This window comes from Eriocheir sinensis, chromosome 20, assembly GCF_024679095.1.
Source record: "Eriocheir sinensis breed Jianghai 21 chromosome 20, ASM2467909v1, whole genome shotgun sequence".
Classification (NCBI taxonomy): domain Eukaryota; kingdom Metazoa; phylum Arthropoda; class Malacostraca; order Decapoda; family Varunidae; genus Eriocheir; species Eriocheir sinensis.
The window spans coordinates 9284190-9305249 of NC_066528.1; the positions used below are offsets into that span (position 1 = coordinate 9284190).

The 21060-nt window shown below is 42.6% G+C and overlaps 1 pseudogene; it reads left to right on the forward strand.

Moving 5' to 3' along the window:
* Positions 1 to 21060, forward strand: part of LOC127001157 (transient receptor potential cation channel subfamily A member 1 homolog) — a 52728-nt pseudogene that overhangs the window by 23486 nt on the left and 8182 nt on the right.

A 21060-nucleotide genomic window follows, 5' to 3' on the forward strand; every position in this document is an offset into this window, starting at 1 on the left:
CCGAAGGAGGAGGAGGAGGAGAATATAAGCGAAGAAGGAGGAGGAGGAGGAGGAGGAGGAGGAGGAGGAATATAAGAAGCGAAGGAGGAGGAGGCGGAGGAATATAAGAAGCGAAGAAGGAGGAGGAGGAGGAGGAATATAAGAAGCGAAGGAGGAGGAGGAGGAGGAGGAGGAATATAAGAAGCGAAGGAGAAGGAGGAGGAGGAGGAATAAAAGAAGCAAAGGAGGAGGAGAAAGACTGGAGATAGGTTTTTAAGATTCAGTTACTTTTTTCAGATACCGGAGGCAGAGTAAACCCCCGAGGAAGATGACCTCAAGGCCCCACCCACGGAGGACGAGGGGTGGAGGAGGACAAGGAGGTGCACGAGAATGAGGAAGAGCAGGAACAGCAGGAGGAGGAGGAGGAGCAGAAAGATGAGGAGGAGGAGAAAGAAGGCCTGGAAGAAAACGGAATGGTGGAATATGAGGAGAATGGTATGAGGCATTGAGATTAGCCATTTTTATATGTGGTTTTGTTTGCTTTACTGAACATCCAAAGATTCATTTCAGTATTATTAAACAACCAAACTAAACACTCATTATAGTATTACTGAACATTCAAAGATTCATTTCAGTATTATTAAACAACCAAACCAAACACTCATTATAGTATTACTGAACATTCAAAGATTCATTTCAGTATTATTAAACAACCAAACTAAACACTCATTATAGTATTACTGAACATTCAAAGATTCATTTCAGTATTATTAAACAACCAAAGACTCATTCCAGTGCAATCAAACAACTAAAAATGCTCATTCCAATATAATTAAAAAACTAAAGACTCAATCCAGTATTATTCAGTAACCAAAATCACTCATTCTAGTATAATTAAACATAGAAATCTGTCACAACAAAGCCATTACACAACCTTCCCTTCCCTTCCCTTGCCCCGTGACAGCCAAGAACAGCCTGCAGCACCTAGACTCAAGCCTGGCGGGTCTGGCCAAGGACTCAGTGGTCAGGATCCTGGTGGAGTGCGGGGCGGAGGTGAATGCCCTTGACGTGTATGGCCAGACGCCGCTCCACTACGCCGCCATGAGAGGGAACGACCCGGCTGCCTCTGACCTCATAGCCTGCCCTCAGATTATGCTGGAGGTGAGGATTGGGTCGGGTCAAGCAGGGTCACGGAAGCTTTGGAGATTTCTTCATATTACATAATGATTTTCCAGCTTCTTCATCTCATATTTTTCCATTTTTTGCTGCTGTTGTTTTGCGTCTGCTTTCATTACTCATAGCTTTTCCTTTTTTTTTTTTTTTTTTTTTTTTTTTTTTTTTTTACCTTTGTGTTGCTTAAATAAATTTCTATGTAACGTCACTGATGAGAACAGAAGTGCATGTGTTGTGTCTCTTGATTCCCATAATGTGTTGCAAGACTGGACTATATTTTTTCAATCATTGTAGTAGTTGTACCATGTTATATTTATGTCCAGTGATTCCCTTAATCTGTTTGCAAGACTCAACTATTTATTTTCCAGCCACAGGAATAGTTGTATCATGTTATTGTACTTCAGTATCTATTAAGAGAACTATGTAGTAAGTGAACGTATCTGTATGTTAGTTTAAGATGTGTGGGGAGCCTAAAACATTGCCCACATGTCACCCTTCATCGGAAACTCATGAGAATGCATAACTTCCTCTCTTGACAGGCCAAGGACAAGTAGTTATTATATCTATTAAGAGAGCTTATATATAACAAAGGAGACAGCTCAAGGGCACAAAAAAAGAAACAATAATAAAAAAAAAAAAGCCCACTACTCGCTGCTCCTAAAAAAAAATCCAAAGAAGTGGCCGAAAGAGGGGTCAATTTCGGGAGGAGAGGTGCCCTGATACCCCTATATAGAAAGTGAACGTAGCAATGTATTAGTTTAAGTTTTGGTGACTCTGAAATGTTACCCACACAAGTAGTTATTATATTTATTAAGAGAACTATATAGAAAGTGAGCGTAGCAATGTATATTAGTTTAAGTTTTGGTGACTCTGAAATGTTACCCACACAAGTAGTTATTACATTTATTAAGAGAACTATTTAGAAAGTGAGCGTAGCAATGTATATTAGTTTAAGTTTTGGTTACTCTAAAATGTTACCCACGCATCACCCTTCATCACCTCCTTGGTTTACAGGCGAAGGACAAGCAGCTGATGACACCGCTGTTCGTGGCCGCCTCCTTCGGTAACTACAACATCTGCCACAGCCTCATCAACGCGGGGGTCAGCCTCTTCGCCAAGGATGAAAGTGAGCAGATGGCACTCCACCGCGCATCCATGGAGGGCCACCTGGTGAGTGTCTGTCAGTGCCAACTTATCAGAGGGTGTTGTCTGAGGAATAAAGTCAGGGCTAGTTCTAGAGGGCTCACAAGGGACAGTACCCACTAAATATTTGCCTTTCCCCTTTATTAGAATATGAACGGCAGAAATTGTCATAATATACAGAGAGGGAAAACAGAATGTGGTGACTACTTTACAAAAATGATGAAGATGAAGACAGTGAGTGCCCCATTGATATATGTGACTACCCATCCAGTGAGAGTAGTCTAGAACCCCCACTAGAGGCAAAGTGATGAAAATAGGACAAATGAATGCAAGACAGAGAGTTTGTTAGTGTTTATGAGGATGATTACATAGCTTGATGATTATGAAGTTTGATTATAAAGCTTGAAGGTCATTATTAAGCTTGATTCCAGAGAGCATAATAGTTTTCATGAGGATAATTATAAATACGACCAACGTTAAATAAAAACAGACTCTGCTTGTGGTCATGTTCTTCCTGTAATGATATATGGCTTGACAAACATAGTGACATTGATGGTTAGGGTGGTATTCTGAAACGGTACCAACACCCACATCAACTATTTGCAAAGGACGAAAACATGATCAATCGTATTCTTGAGATTATTTTGGGGGTTTCGGAGTTTAGAAGGAGGGTCAAACTATCACCAGGGTCATTAAACTACCCCATGGAAAGGCCCTTAACCCCTACGAAAGCCATGCCAAACGTGTGTGCTTGATAGTTTTCATGAGAATAATTATAAATACGACCAACGTTAAATAAAAACAGACTCTGCTTGTGGTCCGGTACCAACACCCACATCAACTATTTGCAAAGGACGAAAACATGATCAATCGTATTCTTGAGATTATTTTGGGGTTTCGAGTTTAGAAGAAGGGTCAACTATCACCAGGGTCATTAATACAAAAGCCATGCCAAATGTGTGTGCTTGGGCGCCGAAATGTTTAAGAATATGTCCCTTACTCTCCTTCCCCAGAATATTGTTGAGTTGCTGCTGAGTTCCGGCCACAAGCTTGGCGGGGCGGCGATGGTGGAACGGCTGGTGGGCGACAGGGACAGCGAGGGACAGACCTGCCTGCACCATGCTGTGAACAACGGCCACCTCGAAGTAAGCGTCGGCAGCAGAACATTTATTGAACAATCTTTTTTTTTTTTTTTTCTTCTTTTTTTTTCTTTTCAATTTTCCTCTCATTTGATTTCTGCTTTCCTTCACATCGCTCAACTGAATTTTGTGTCTTCTTTTTTGACAGATTTCCTTTTTTTAATTTTGTCTCTATAGGACGTGAGTAAGACACAAGGGGACGTGTGTGGTCCTTTACTGATGGTGCCTTGGTACAAACCAAACATGGCGGGCCAGAATGCAGCCCACTGCTGCCACAACAATACCCACCATATCATACTCTCTCTCTCTCTCTCTCTCTCTCTCTCTCTCTCTCTCTCTCCCCCCCCTCCCGATATAAGCGTATAAATATGCACATATAAAATATCTAATAATGAGCCCAAAAGTATCATTAAACCTGAAGTATCAAATTCCGTGTAAGACTGCACACACACAAGTTACCCACATACACACACACTCCACCAAGTGGGCTTAGCTTAGTCACAAAATCTGTCATCCATCTTGGTCACTACATTTCTTCGAGGGTGTTGAGACCTCCCCAGGTGGCGACTGGGTGGGATGGCTGTGAAGGCCTGGCGTCTGAGGACTGCTGAGTGACTCACACAGCCCGTAGGTGCCTGCGATTTCGTAGTGAGAGGCGGCCACTCCCGTCCAGCTTGATTGTATACTGCCGATGTGGAAGGACCTCGGTGATCACGTGTGTCAGAAGGCGTCTTCTATACTGGCATTGTAAATGAGTGTCATCGAGACATCAATGCACTCCAGCTTCCTCGAGATGCCTGCGATGGCGTCGTCGTACTTCCTGGTGTTTGCGTCCGGGGCTGCACAGTGCCCCATGGGGGTCCTGCAATACCTGTTGCGACCCCATGGGGTGATGAAGGTGGTGAGTCTTCTGCTGTCCGCATGCAGTTCTACTTGATGAAATCACCAGTGTGCATCAGCTGTTGTCTTGTAGACGTGGTGGGGAACCCGGCAATGGCTCCAGTACCCCCTTCCTCACATCCTCGTTGAGCTGTTTCTTCACTTCTGCTTCCCAGTGTCTTGGTACCGGAGCTGGTGTGTGGCAGGTGTGTGGCTTGGCGTCCAGGCGAAGGTGGATCTGATGCGGCTTCCCTGCCATCACTGGGAGGGGGCACCCGTCAGTGTTAAAGTTAGACGCAGAGAAGTGACAGAGGAGCCACTCCTCCAAACGGGGTATGTTTTCTTCGAGTGCAGGGAGTGGGCAGCGCCTGCCACTGTACTATGTCAAACCTGGCGTCCAAGGTGCGCTGAAGGGATGGCGTGCAGTAGAGGCGTATGTGCAGGACCACTTTTTGCTGCGCCCAACCGTTGAGCTGCAGCCAGCATTCCATTGACTGCCTCCATGACCGGAAGGCTGCTGTAGACATCTCCGCTTCGCATTTTTCCGGGGCTGCTGAGGCTGGGATGCAGGGCGGCGGATGATGCCTTGTGGCAGGCTGTAACACGAGCTGCTGCTGGAAGGCCGTGATGGCTTCGGTCTGCGCCGCAAGAACTTGCTGGGCTCGCTCCAGCATTGTCGGCGCATGTGGTGCCCGGCGGCTGGACCTGGGCATCTAGGTTGTGAAGCGAGGATGTCCAGCCATGATGAACACGTAGGCATCTAAGAACTCACTGAGCCATGTAGGATGTGAGCAAGACACAAGGGGACGTGTGTGGTCCTTTACTGATGGCGCCTTGGCACAAACTAAACATGGCGGGCCAGAACACTGCTGCCACAACAATACCCAACATATCGTACAATTTTTGCTTTTCTTTATATTGCTTAACTAAATTTCTGGTTTCTTCTTTTCTCAGTTATCTTTTTTTCAATTTTGTTTTTCCTTTTCTTTATATTCCCTGACTAAATTTCTGGTTCCCTCATTTTGAAGACAATACTTATCCTCATTTAATTTTCTTATATGATAGGTAGGAGATCATGGACAGAGACAGAGAGAGAAAGAGAGAGAGAGTTTTCCACCATCTTACTAATTATTCCTTTGTCTGATATACAAGCAGAAAAAAGAATGCACCATCCAATACATTTCCCTTATAACTCCATCACTCGCCTCCGAACAGATCGTGCATCGGCTGATCCAGGCGGGCGCAGACGCGAACTCCATGCGTGACACCCTCTCCACGCCCCTCCACGCTGCGGCTGTCACCGGCAACGCGGACATCGTACAACTTCTGCTGGAGGTGAGTACACAGGGAGGAGGTGTCACCAGATTATCGTACTCAGAACATTGTATTTTCCAGTTTGACCCATAACAATTGCACAAAAAACATCAATAATTAACCATTTGAACCCTAATTATAAATGGGTATTGTTATTATGGTGAGCTGTTTGTTTCTTCTTCTTTTTGTTTTTTCCCTTGAGTTGTTCCCTCATGGCAGGCAACACACTGGGTAAAATTACTGTTTGAAAAGTTAGGCATCAATGTGTTATTTTTTTAGGAGTGGTGCTGAGCTGTTTTTTTCTTCTTTTTGTTTTTTCCCTTGAATTGTTCCCACATGGCAGGTAACACAGTGGATAAAATTACTGTTTGAAAAGTTAGGCATCATTGTGTTCTGTTTTTAGGAGCAGTGCTGAGTTGTTTTTCTTGTTTTCTTTTTGTTTTTTCCCTTGAGTTGTTCCCTCATGACAGATAACACAGTGGGTAAAATTACTGTTTGAAAAGTTAGGCATCATTGTGTTCTGTTTTTAGGAGCAGTGCTGAGTTGTTTTTCTTGTTTTCTTTTTGTTTTTCCCTTGAGCTGTTCCCTCTACTATAATAAAAGTAACATGACTAATAGTTTTGTATACAGTCACCTATTGATTAACGCGAGGGTTACGTTCCTGGAGATGTCGTGTTATTTAAAATCGTGTTATTTAAACATAATTTTCCCATATGAAACCATATTAATAGGGGGGGTTACATTCCTGGACACTGGGAAAGTCTGCCTATTTTGGGGATTTTGTTACTCTAACCTTAAAAAAACACATTATTAATACATTAGTAGGTCACGGAAACAACAAAAATGCACGTTCTCATTTTATTTCCATTTGTACTTCACTTTCAACACTTGACACTTGTGTTGGCCACTGTCCCTCCTCACCCCGCGCTCCCGTCACCAGCCGATGTTTCTGATAGCTTTCATGTTCCTCTCCCCAGAACAACGCTCGGCTGGACAGCATCGACAGCTCCCAGCAGACGCCGCTCCACAAGGCTGCCATCCACAACCAGTCCGACGCCATCAACATACTCCTCAACTTTGGTGCCAAGATTGAGAGGCGTGACAAGTGAGTGACGACCATTTGTTCTTTGTTTCCTTTACTTTTCCTCTATTATGAAGTTTGTACTCAAGGTCATGAACTTTACACCTCAGCCATCTATGCTTTTCTTCACCAAGTGATTACATGTCCTTTGGTTTCCAGCTCCTCACCTTTGCTGTGCCTTAGATATAGAGTTTATGCTTATGACAAACTTTATACTATAGTCATCTATGCCTCTCTTTGCCAAGCCTCTTAGATGTCTTATATAACAGCACTTGTAAGCGTTCTGTTTTTCCTCTTTTCCTTTGTGCCCTTGAGCTGCCCAATCCCCTGTAAAAATAAAGATAAAAAGTAAAGCTCAAAACACATTAATTCCTGACAAAGTTTTTACTGTAGTCATCTATCCCTCTCTTTGCCAAGGCTCTTAGATGTCTTGTATAACACCACTTTTAAGCTTTCTCTGTTTCCTCTTCGTGTCCTTGAGCTGCCCAATCCCCTGTAAAAATAAAAATAAAAAGTAAAGCTCAAAACCCATTAATTCCTGACAAAGTTTTTACTGTAGTCATCTATGCCTCTCTTTGCCAAGGCTCTTGTAGACATCTTATATAGCAGCACTTGTAAGCTTTCTGTGTTTCCTCTTTCCTTCGTGCCCTTGAGCTGCTTAATGCCCTGTAAAAATAAAAATAAAAAAGTAAAGCTCAAAACCCACTAATTCCTGCATACACTCACCCCCCGGCCACCTTCAGGGACTCCTTCACGCCCCTGCTGCTGGCGGCGAGTGGCCCTGGCGACCCTGGTGGAGAGAGGTGCCAACGTGGACGCCATAGACAAGGATGACAAGACGGCGGTGTTCTGGTGTGCCGAGCAGGGCAACGAGGAGGCGCTGGAGGTGAGGGTGAGGGTGCAGAAGGGTGCCCAGGATGATGGAGTGTGATGGGGTGTCAGAGGGAGGGAGGGAGAGAAGTGGATGACAGAATAGCAAAGTGTTGAGAAAAGAACAATGTGAGACTTTTAATCAGCCCTTTGAAGTGAGTATATGAAGTCTATGCTTAAGATGACAGACTGTTCACCTCAACCATCTATGTATTTCTTCCCCAAAGCTCTTCAGTTCCCTCTATAACAGCCATTTATTTCTCTGGAGCTCATACATCACCCTTGCAATCCTTCCTGCAAATATAGATCCTCCTCAGCCTTTTATTACTCTAAGGGTCATTCATAACCTTCCCAACCCTTAATGCAGGTTCTTCTCAGCATTTTATTTCCCTGGAGGCCATTTTTTAACCTTTCCAACCCTTAATGCAGGTCACCCTCGTCTATTCCTAACCCTTCTAATCCTTGCTTCAGGTGCCCCTCAACCTTTTATTTCTCTGGAGGTCATCTAAGCCTTTTCAATTCTTACTGTAGGTTCTTCTCTGCCTTTTATTTCTGCAGAGGTCATTCTTAACCCTTCCAACCCTTGATGCAGGTCCTCCTTATCTGTTCCTAACCCTTCTAATCCTTGCTTCAGGTGCCCCTCATTTTTTTTTTTTTTCCTTTGAGGTCATTTTTTAACCTTTCCAACCCTTGATGCAGGTCACCCTTGTCTATTCCTAACTCTTCTAATCCTTGCTTCGGGTCCTCCTCAGCCTTTTCCTTCCCTTGAGGTCATTCCTAACCCTTCCAACCCTTGCCCCAGGTCCTCCTCAGTGACCCGCGCTGCCTGGAGTTGGTGGACGTGAGTGACCGCTACGACAACTCTCCGCTGCACGAGGCGGCGCGGCGAGGCTACCTGAACATCATCGAGAAGCTGCTGGAGGCCGGCTCACGTGTCGACAACAAGAACGAGGACGAGGAGACGGCCCTGCACGTGGCGGCCGAGGCGGGGCAGGTCAAGTGAGTGGCAGAGATCACGGTATTTTCCAGTACACCCACAGCCATCTTAGAATATATGATTATTGTGCATTCTTATTAGGTAGAGGATTCCTTATCGAATATATTGATAACCATTAGTTGTTGAAACTTGATAGTATGGGTATCTTAAACTACGGTGAATTGTATGTGTGCAAAACAAGAAAATTACTCTATTTATAATGCATGGTGTTCCCTAAAGTTGTATATGTAACAAAAATGTGTTCTCCTCCCTCCCAAGTTATCAAAACCCAATTATTTATGCATTTAAAGCTTTAGAAAAATGTATGTGTTCAGAAAAGGAAAATTGCTTTCACTTAAAGATGAGTTTCAACATTACTAAACATTACTAAGCATTTCTAAACATACTGTACATTATGATACACAGTTTTTGCTCAAATTATATGCAACTTATGTGTATTCTCCTGCCTCACAGCTGACATAACCATTCCCCCTAACACTGTCTCATCCCAGGGTGGTGAAGGAGCTGGTGAACTTAGGTGTATCCTCCTCCCTCACAGCCAACACTAACATACCCCCTAACACTGTCTTGCCCCAGGGTGGTGAAGGTGCTGGTGAACTTAGGTGTATCCTCCTCCCTCACAGCCAACACTAACATACCCCCTAACACTGTCTTGCCCCAGGGTGGTGAAGGAGCTGGTGAAACGCTACCGGTATCTTATCACTGACGAGAACGAGAACTCGGAGACCCCGCTGCACCTTGCTTGCCTCCAGGGACACACAGATGTGGTGCGCACCCTGCTGGAGGCCGGCGCTGATGTGGAGGCCCGGAACTCCTCCCTCTGGACCCCCCTGGACTGTGCCTCCGCCAGGGGTCACGTGTTCTGTGTTCATGAGCTGCTGGACTATGACTCACCCCTCGACCCTATGGACAAGGTAAATAGATGGTGGATATTGTGTGTTTTGGTGATGTAGAAAGCAGGCAGGCAGTGGAAGTGTGTGTTGGGGTGACATAGAAATATTTGTTGCTTAGCAGACTTTTTTTTATTATTTTTTTATTTATTTTTTTTTTTTTTTTATACATCCCCGCCTATAGCGCCGGTAGGCTTTCTTCAGGGGCCAGATGGTCAGCCCAAGCCCGTCATGGCACAGGCAATTTCTATAGTGGTGCCAGTTATGCTTCGCCCTTGAGCTGCTTCCTTTACTGTAAAAAGCATTGCATGGATTTTGGGTAAGACTTCTGCACATTTGAAAACTCCACAAATAATCAGTGGTTACCTTTTAATACATCTTGAATCATAAGTGACCCCAAAAATGTCCCCAAAATTATTTCAAGTACCTGAAAATGTCATAATCATCAAAAAGTATTCAATACTAATTATTCTATACTACTGAGATAGAAATACACATGATTTTTCAAGACATTGCAGCGCCTAGTACAATCCTAAAACAGTTGTCATCTTCCCCAGACCAACCATCTTGTTTCTTTTCCTTTGCTATGAAGTTGGACAATACATGGCTTCACAAGACATTCCATCAACAGTATCCTAAAACAGCTCTCATTTTCCCCAGACCAAGACGACGCCCCTGCAGTTGGCTGCCAAGGAGGGCCACGTGGCTGTCACTCGGCTACTCTTGGAGCGCGGCGCCTCCCTCCACACCATGGACAGCTCAGGGAGGAATGCGCTGGAGCTCGCCATCGCTGCGGGGAAGAAGTAGGAATCTGTGTTGCCCATATGTGTCCTTATCTCTATTTCTTTATTAACCCTCTCGCACACCGTAAGTTTCCAAGAAGTTTCTGTTCCACTCATCATGCATTTCTCAGGCCCGACCGGCCTTTTTTTGCCGCTGCGATACTCTACATTCCCGGACGTATTTTACCCTCACAGATATATCATACCCCAATAAATTAGGTATCAATGGCTTCATAAAGACTTGTACTAGAACATGCGCAAATAAAAATAGAGGAAAATATATATAAACAATACAAACTTGTTTCAAGTCTCCGTATAGAGTATTGTAGACAATGAATCCTAAGTACCAACTCTTACCCACTCGCTAGCTCAAAATTTTGTGGGACAACTTTTTTAGCCGAATATATGTTTTGAAGCGGAATTTAGTGAGGATTCTCATGGTATCCTCAAAATCCTCATATGCCTATTAGTTCCCGAGTTACACCGAGAAAACTGTATTTTTTTCCTCTCCCATCAGAGTAGCCTAACAAATAAAAATCGCTCAAAGCTTCTCATCTACGCTCCTTAGAAAGGTTGCCATATGTTACCATTAAGAAACTTATCCCAACAAATGACGCTTCCAAATTTGACGCACTTTAACGAAAAACTTAATTTTTAATCAATTCTTTTAAGGTTTATGACGCATTTCACGTCATCGTGCGCCAGGACCTTTTACCCTTTGATGACGCAAAATGCATCATTGTGGGTGAGAGGGTTAATAAGTAAGACAGAGAAGTGTTAACTAGAAATTTTTTGTCTCATTAGAACTCCCAGAATAATTAGAAGAGGTTTTATTTAGTGTTCAAACCCCAAAAATAAAGCAGAAAACCTTTTATTACTGCTTTGAAGATTAGTATTTAAATTTGAAAATTTTGAGGAATTGTAAAAAACTAAACCTGGTCAAGTCTAGTAGCAAATATTGTCAAAAACTAAACCTGGTGAATCCTAATAGCAAGAACTGTAAAGAACTAACCCTGGTGAAGCCTAGTAACCCGGCGCCTTCTCCAGGGACGTCTGCATGGCCATCGTGAAGTCCTCGGAGTGGGAGATGGCCATGAAGAACGTTCGGATTGACCTGAAGGGCCGGCGCATCACCCCCTTCAGGATGCTCATCAGGAAGTTCCCGGACGTGGCGGAGGCGGTGCTCAACAGGTAAGGCGGTGACGGTGTTCTGTAGCAGCAAGGACCAATGTGACAGAGATGAGCACTGAGGCAACGCACAGATCTAGCATATGCTCTCAACTCTACCTATGTCTCTACCCCTCTAAAAAGTAACTGATGGTCTATATGTAAAGAGTTGCTTATGACGCTGTTCTTGGTGGTCTGAAATAGCGAGGATCTGTGTGTCGGAGATGAGCACTGAGGCAACATGCAGCTATACCACATACCCTCAACTTTACCGTAACCTCTCCTCCTCTATCCCCAGATGCACAAACTCTAACGGAATGGATGCAGATGACGAACGCTACTCCATGTTCTTCAATTTCGAGCTGGTGGATGACAGCTATATAAATTACGGCTATGGCTCGGAGGTGGACTCTCTCGCCTCCGCCAGCACCATGGAGTCCCCTTACGACGAGGAGGGGCGCTTGCTGGACCACGCCGAGCTCTACACCCAAGAGTCCCGCGACCTTAAGAAGAATCACCCGCTCATGCTGATGGTGAAGTATAGACGCCTGAACCTCCTCAACCACCCCGTGTCCATCTCCCTCGTCAAGCACAAGTGGATGAGCTATGGAAGGTAAAGCGGATGGGTGGATGCAAGGGAATGTGGGTCAGTGGGATTTTTTTCACTTTCTTTTTTTCTTTTTTTTAGCTGCCTCCTTCACTGTTAAAATAATGCTATGTGAAAAGTTGGTGAAAGGAAGAAGATATGGCTTTATTTTATTTTATTATTATTATTATTTTTTATTTTATTTATTTTTTTTTTTTATTTTTTTTTTTTTGGGGGGGGGAGGGGGGGCTGCCTCCTTCAATGTAAAAAAAAATACCATGTGAAAACTTGGTGAAAGGAAGAAGATACAGCTTTATTTATTTATTTATTTTTTTATTATTATTATTATTATTATTATTATTATTATTATTTTTTTTTTATTTTTTTATTTATTTTTTTTTTTTTTGAGCTGCCTCCTTCAATGTAAAAAAAATACCATGTGAAAAGTTGGTGAAAGGAAGAAGATACGGCTTTATTTTTTTATTCTTTTCTTTTTTTCTTTTTTTTTGAGCTGCCTCCTTCACTAAAAAAAACATACTGTGTGAAAAATTGATGTATGAAAGTATGTCAGGCTTTTTTTGTTTTCTCTTTTTTTCCTCTTTATCCTTGAGCTCCCTCCTTCACTGTAAAAAAACGATATCTAGGGGAAAAGTCGATGCAGGGAAAAGAACAAAGGTGTGTAGATGGTAACACGAGTCCCAATTACAGTAAAACCCCGATTATCCGAAATGGAAGGAGGGAAGCCTCTTTCGGATAAGCCGATTTTTCGGATAATCCGGATTTATGGTGAGGTCGAAGCACAGGTAGAACGCGATGTGACTGCCCAGTGTGTGAAATTAATGGCCAGCCTTGACTGCCGCCGACTGTAAACAATGAGCCAAGAGCAAACAAACCTGCGCAAAGTCAAACAAATGTCTAAACATAAAACATGTGATGTTTTTGTTTTTATTGTAGCATATTTGTTGTCTGGACAGTGTCCTGGACAGTGTATGTTGATACTTGTGGCGTTGCAGATCTGAATTGTAGATGTTGCAGAGTCGATTGTGAATGGTTGTGCAAGCTTGCAAGTACGATAACGGTGCATCGTGCAGGTGGAACCTGATATGATGACTCATATTATCGCGCCTTTCGTGTATTTGGAAGGTGGCATATGGAGTGGAGAGAATTAGTGTTTATGCGTTGTCTTGAGAATGCAATTAGCAGAGTAATCGTAGTAGTTTTTGTTAGATTCATAGCGCCCTCGTCTGGGCGAGAAGCGAAGAATGGGCGTGGTGATGAGTTTGTTTAATGTTTTGTATTACATTGATCTATTCATTTGCAAACTATTTAAGCAATATTAAGAAAGCATATTATTTAACTGTTTTTATCAATTTTCAAATGTATTATGCAGTACATATGTAGTTACTTTTTATTTATTTTGATGTTTTTATAACGTGTTAGTATAGAAAAAAAATTTAATTACGTTATCAGATCAATTTCGGACGTCGGTTTTCAGATAGCATCCGCTTTCGGATGTCGGGGTTTTACTTGTCTTTTGTTTTCTTTTCTTTCATTATTTATTTATTTATTTTTATATTTTTTTGTTTTCTCTTTTTTTTCTCTTTATCCTTGAGCTCCCTCCTTCACTGTAAAAAGACGATATCTAGGTGAAAAGTCGATGCAGGGTAAAGAACGAGGGTGTGTAGATGGTAACGTGAGTCTCCATTACTTGTCTTTTGTTTTCTTTCTTTCTTTCATTATTTATTTATTATCATTTTTGTGTTTCAGATTCGTGTATTACTCAACACTTCTCTTCTACACAGCCTTCCTCACCGGCTACATACACTTGTCTTTTGTGTTCTTTTCTTTCTTTCATTATTTATTTATTTATTATCATCTTTGTGTTTCAGATTCGTGTACTACTCAACACTTCTCTTCTACACAGTCTTCCTCACCTTCCTCACCGGCTATGTCCTCACGGCAAAGTAAGTAACGTCCAGCTGCAGGACTTTACATTTTCCTTCACAGAATTGTAGCGGCCACTTTTTGTTCCATTCCTGTAGCTTGGTGATGTCTTCTTGTAGGATATCCACCTATTTTGTTTTCTGTTGGTGCACTCCAGCCACTTCCATTCCTGTAGAAATAATAGTAATACATCAGACCCGGTTTTCGGCCACCTATTTGGATTCTTTTTAGGAGCAGCGACTAGCGGGCTTTTTTTTTATTATTGTTTCCTTTTTTTGTGCCCTTGAGCTGTCTCCTTTGTTGTAAAAAAAAAAAAAAAAAATGACATTAACCAGTGCAGGAGTGTAGCTATTAAGTTTCGTCAATAGAGAAAGAGAGGAATATGTTCATACGCTTCCATTTATTTATTCATTTATTTATTGACGTATAATAAGCATCAGAGAGCAGTGAGTAGCGGGCTTTTTTCCTCTCTGCACTCATTTTGTTGCCCTTGAGCCGTCTCCTTTGCTGTAAAAAAAAAAGTCAGAAAGAGCAAACTTATGATAACAGTTGCCAGTGAATAATGCTCTCAAAGTTTAGTTCAGTCATGCAATTTCTCTTCCCGTTTCAGAGACTGGGCGTGGGTTGAGTACGTGATGCAGAACGTCAGCAACGGCCTTCCCCTTATTCAGGACGCCCGGGACTCAGGCTCATGTGAGGTAGGCGGTCAGGCCGTTTGTGTGTTCGAGTTTGTACGCACAGGATGGCTGATGTCTGAAGGAACCCAAGAGAGACTGTACGGCACTACATATAGGTGTCATGTATGTATAAATGTGTGTAGTGTATGGTTGAATTAACACACAAAAGATAGGTGGTCAGGCCGTTTGTGTGTTCGAGTTTGTACGCACAGGATGAATGATGTCTGAAGGAACCCAAGAGAGACTGTACAGCACTAAGATGTAGATGTCGTGTATGTATAAATGTGTGTAGTGTATGGTTGAATTAACACCCAAAAGATAGGTGGTCAGGCTGTTGGTGTGTTCAAGTTTGTACGCACAGGATGAATGATGTCTGAAGGAACCCAAGAGAGACTGTACGGCACTATATGTGGGTGTCGTGTATGTATAAATGTGTGTAGTGTATGGTTGAATTAACACCCAAAAGATAGGTGGTCAGGCTGTTGGTGTATTCGAGTTTGTACGCACAGGATGAATGATGTCTAAAGGAACCCAAGAGAGACTGTATGGCCCTATATGTAGGTGTCGTGTATGCACCGTTGCCAGATTGTCGTACTCAGAGCATGGTATTTACCGGTTTCTGACGCCTAACTATTGCCAAGAAACATCAGAAATTAACAATTTTAACGATAATTGTAAGTGAATCTCCTTATTAGGGTCCACGAGACAGTTTTTGGGTCGGAAGTCGGTAAATATAAGAGGCTGAGGAAGACAATCTGGCAACGTTGCGTGTATGTATAAATGTGTGTAGTGTATGGTTGAATTAACACCCAGAAGATAGGCGGTCAGGCTGTTGGTGTATTTGAGTTTGTACGCACAGGATGAATGATGTCTGAAGGAACCCAAGAGAGACTGCATGGCACTAATATGTATGTGTCATGTATGTTAAGATATGTGTATTGCATGGACCATTTGACACATGAAACAACCTGACCTCACCTAAACACTGCGACATTAAACTAAACAGTAACTACACCATATATTCCACACACCTTAACATACGGGATCCATACATATTTCTGCCTTACTAGAGAGAGAAAGAGAGGGTGAGAAGGAGGATGAGTGAGTGAAGGGAAAGATAGGGAAGAAGGAACAGGATTATGGGTGAATGAGGAATGAAAAAAAATAAATAAAAAAAGGAGAATCTATAGAGGAAATCCCTGGAGGTAGTGAAATGTGAAAGGCTGTCACCATAGAGTTTTATACCGAAGTAATGTGCGTAAGAGATTTATAGATTTACATAGATGTTCAGATGACACAGATCTTATGGTTCCGGTGAGAGAGAGAGAGAGAGAGAGAGAGAGAGAGAGAGAGAGAGAGAATGGCAGTCTTGAATGATGATATAGTAATCGTTAGGACTAGTAATGAATAAGGGGAAAAATTGACCTCTGAAATTGACCTCTCTGTACTCTATTCAGGAGCAGTAAGTAGCAGGGTTTTTTTCTTTAATATTGTTTTCTTTTTCTTTTTTACTCCCTTGAACTGTCTTCTTTGCTGTAAAAAAAAAAAGAAGAAAAAAAAGTTGTAATAAGACTCCCTTCTAACCTCCATCTTCCCCCTCGCCAGGACATCAAGAGCAAGGTGGATCTGAGCGACAGTGGCTTCGTGATGGCGGGCAAGTGGGTGATCATCGTCATGGCAGCCATCAACATCCTGCGCGAGATATTCCAGATCTACCAGGTGAGTGTGGCCTCGTTAGCGCCAGGTGGAGGGTGGGTGGGAGAAAGAGGTTTTGTTGTTGTTAACCTGATAAATAACTTTCCTCAGCCAACCTTATTGAATTCCCAGTTATGTTCTCTTTTATAGTGGGCTGTATTTCTCATTTATTTTTGCCCTTGAGCTGCCTCCTAAAAAAAAACGGTGCGATCTCATAACTTTCGTAAATAATTATGTTCTTTTTATATCTCTCTGGACATCCTCATTAATCGTCTTTGTCATTGCAGGGCGGTATTAGAACTCTACTGGTAACGTACATTCTGTTTCCTCACTGTCATCTCACACAGTCCTCACCTGCACCAAGTATCAGTCAGGGATGCTCTTAACCTGGTAGCAGCGACGGGCCAAATTTGTGGCTTTACCGTGTAGCAGAGACGGGCCAAATTTGTGGCTTTACCGTGTAGCAGCGATGAGCCAGATTTGTGCCATTATATAAAACCCCCAAAATAGATGATACATAATCTGATCACAAATGCTTTGATATATATTATGAAATGGTTTGTGTGAGGGGTGATTTTTTCTCATTTTTCTCGCTTGGGGGGACCATTAAGAAACATGATTCCCGCTGCTACCGGGTTAAATTGTAGCCTTGGGTAAGATAGAAAAAAGACAAGAAAAAAGAAGGGAAGAGAACAGGAATAAGCAGAAATAAACAATAAATAAGTTAGATAGAGGAGAGAGGATGCACACCCTTGCTGCCTTCTCGTATCAGGGGAAGAATGAGAGGAAGATTGTGTGCAAACTGTCTTAAGGGGAGCGGAAATTGACCACCCGAAATTGACCTCTCTTTTGGCCTCTCTTTACTTTTGTCTATTATGGGAGTGGTGAGTAGCGGGCTTTTTTTTCTACACTTTTTGTTGCCCTTGAGCCGTCTCCTTTGTTGTAAAAAGAGAGAGAGAGAGAGAGAGATGTGGCAGCAGGGAGGAAGCGTAAAAGGAAGGGAGCCTCTAGTTCTGATTCATGAGTATCCCTTGTGAGAGAGAGAGAGGGAGAAGGGCTGAGTAAGAATAGGCCAGAAATGTAACGATGATTGATAAGGATGGGAACAGAAACATGAATCATAAAATTAGTTACGTATATACTCAGAACATCATAGGAGTAAATGTGGAGCTAGTAAGGGCTCCCCAACTACACTGAAAATAGGATCAAAGCAAACTGGGGAGAGAAAATGATAACTGGAGAACTCATGTTATTAATAAGTGAAGATATGACAGAAATACATCTCACTAATTTGAATGACCGGAGAGTTGAGAAAGAAATATTGAAGATCTTATAAGAGGGCAAATGAAACTACTTTTATATATCAAACTAAACCGAAGCCACTGTCGCTCAGGTCCACCTTGGTCTTGATGTCCTGGCGAGGGAGAAGATGGAGGTTAGAAGTGAGTCTAATTACAACTCATTTATATTTCTCCTTATTCATTACTAGTCTCAACAATTACTATATCATCATTCAAGACTGCCATTTTCATCTCTCTCTCTAGTCAGAATGTATGGTGTTTGGATGAAATGGAGAAGGGAAATGATCGAATGAAAATAGTATGTAATAGTCAACAGGGAGAGAAAATAATGAACAAAGGGGGAAGGGAGGAGGAGAAGGAGGGGGAGGAGAAAAAAGCACAATTATATGTATAGAAGCACATCACCTCATCACTCAATGTCATTCATCACCCAAGCAATCTAAAAACATGCTTAACTTATGAACGAATAACTGCATTGCTACCCTAAACCTGCACAAACAAGATGCAATGCCTTCACAAAACTATAATGATGTATAACCTATATGTTTTAATTTTTTTTCAATGGACCGTCAAAGTTGCTTATACATAGAGGACAGCAGTGTACTAATCCGTCCCTCTGTCTGAAATTACCAACAAAGGGATTAAGAAGTACCGCAATGTTCTCTATATTGTGGCAGCTTTGAAAGTCCTCCACCCACTGAGCATCTCTTATTAAATGTTCCAGGCTTGTTTCTCTGCTTTCAATGTGTATATAAATGTATCTATATCCATGTGCGGTAAGGTTCACTAAGTACTCGGTGTTGTATGATCACTGCACACCAGCTGAATGTTAATTGTTGAACACCGAGGAAATATTGTTAGTCATGTCTCCAGCACCGAGGCGAGATATGATACGCCTCGACACATGTAATATATTTGTAAGATTTGTATATTAATGGTAGTGTCGTGAGGTAAGTAAGTGAAGTCTTTATCTTTGTCTATCTCGTCTCATTCCCAGTACCTTCCCATTCTCACTTGTCTCACTCCCCAGTACCCCGAGATCTTTCAACTATAGGTGTTATTTCCCCCTTAATTCTACATAACCTCCGTGACGTCATTTCTAAATCTCATGAATCCAGGCATTATGAAGGCAACTTACTGATTCCAAAGCTATTCCTTGTGTACTAGTATTCTTGTGCTATTATTTTCAACTAGTTTACATTACATGGCAGAACAAAGCATCTGTTTCACACACACACAAGAAGAAATAACCACCAGGAACACAAGAGGACATAGTAAAAAATTGAGGAAGGGAAGATGCTTGAGAGACATAAAGAAATATAGCCTCTCGCAAAGAAATGTAGAGGTTTGGAGCAGACTAAGTGAGGATGTGGTATCAGCGAGGAGTGTGCAAAGCATTAAGGAAAAGTTGGATAAATGTAGATATGGAGACGGGACCACACGAGCATAAAGCCCAGGCCCTGATAAACTAAAACTAGATAAATACATACACACAAAACAGGACCCCCACAAACATATTTTATTTTCTTCTTCTTCTTTTGACTTGTATCTTTTTGTGTAGCTGTCCGTCACAACTAGTTCAATACATAATGGTGGTGGAGGCAAACAGTGTCCAACAAATGAAGGAAAGGCTAGATCAATGTAGATATGGAGACGGGACTATTAGAGTTTAGGTCAAGCCCGGTAGACTACAAATAGGTAAATACATACAACTTGCAAGAACCACCCCTTTACCAGTTACTGAGGCCACCATCTCTTCCAGGCACGGCTGAACTACATAGGACTGGAGAACCTGATGGAGTGGTGCTGCTATGTTACCGCCGTGCTGCTTGTCTGGGACTTCACCAACTGCCCCATCAGGGAGGTGAGAGAGTGACTCCCTGCCTACCAACCATAAATTACCCGTGCAGATAAATGAAAGCTTATATTAATCTACTCTGTACACAAATACTATAGGGACTGTTTTGGTTACGGTTGGATATGGTTAACCCGTCCATTGCGATTGGCACGGATTTGGCTTTCACTGGTAGCCTGGCAACATATACTCCCACAGCCTACCAAGCTTGAATTGTGTGCAAAGATGAATGACAACACATATGAATCTACTGTGCAAATTGAGTGACTGTTTTGGTTACAGTTAGGGATGGTTAACCCGGTAGCAGGGACGGGCCAAATTTGTGGCTTTACCGTGTAGCACCAACGGGCCAAATATGTGCCATGATATAAACCCCAAAAATAGATGATGCATAATCTGATCACAAATGCTTTGATATATATTATGAAATGGTTTGTGTGAGGGGTGATTTTTTCTCATTTTTCTCGCTTGGAGGGACCATTAAGAATCATGATCCCCGCGGCTACTGGGTTAACATTACCAGTTGTCCGTTTCCATGCCCGCAGAAGTGGCAGTGGCAGGTGGGGACAGCCTCCATCTTCCTGGCGTGGATGAACCTGCTCCTCTTCATCCGCAAGCTTCCCTTCCTCGGCATCTACGTGGTCATGTTCACGGACGTCTTCGCAACCTTCCTCAAGTTCTTCACCATCTTCATGCTCTTCCTCATCGCCTTCGGACTGAGCTTCTACATGGTGGGTGTGGAGGAGGAGGAGGAGGAGGAGGAGTAGAAGGAGAAAAAGGAGGAGGAGGAGGAGGCAGAGAAGGAAAAAAAGGAGGAGGAGGAGGAAGAGGAAGAGGAGAAAAAAGAGGAGGAGAAAAAGGAGGAGGAGGAGGGTTGGATGCATGAGAGGAATAGCTTTGAATTTAAACATTTCTATGATGATGTTTGGTGTATGTGTGTTTGTGTGTTTACCTAGTTATATTTACAGAATTAATGATTGTGTCTCTGTTTTTCCTATGCCATCTTGTTTTCACTGCAATCAGTTCTCATATCAGGACAAAACTCTGTTAACTTTCACTAATGCCAAAGTTAACCTGCCCATCACTTCTCGGCAGGTGTTGAGAAATCAGTTCCCATTCAGCACCTACGGCAAGACCCTTCTGAAAACAAGCATCATGACCATTTTTTATGCCATCTTGTTTGCACCGTAGTCAGTTCTCATATCAGGACAAACCTCTGTTAACTTTCACTAATGCCAAAGTTACCCTGTCCTTCACTTCTCGGCAGGTGTTGAGAAATCAGTTCTCGTACCTACAGCAAGACCCTTCTGAAAACAAGCATCATGACCATTTTTTATGCCATCTTGTTTGCACCGTAGTCAGTTCTCATATCAGGACAAACCTCTGCTAACACTCACTAATGCCAAAGTTAACCTGCCCTTCACTTCTCGGCAGGTGTTGAGAAATCAGTTCCCGTTCAGCACCTACGGCAAGACCCTTCTGAAAACGAGCGTCATGACCATCGGGGAATTCGAGTTCGATTCCATATTCAACGACATCACGCAAACCCTTCCAGTAAGCATAACACCCAGACATTATGAACATTTCG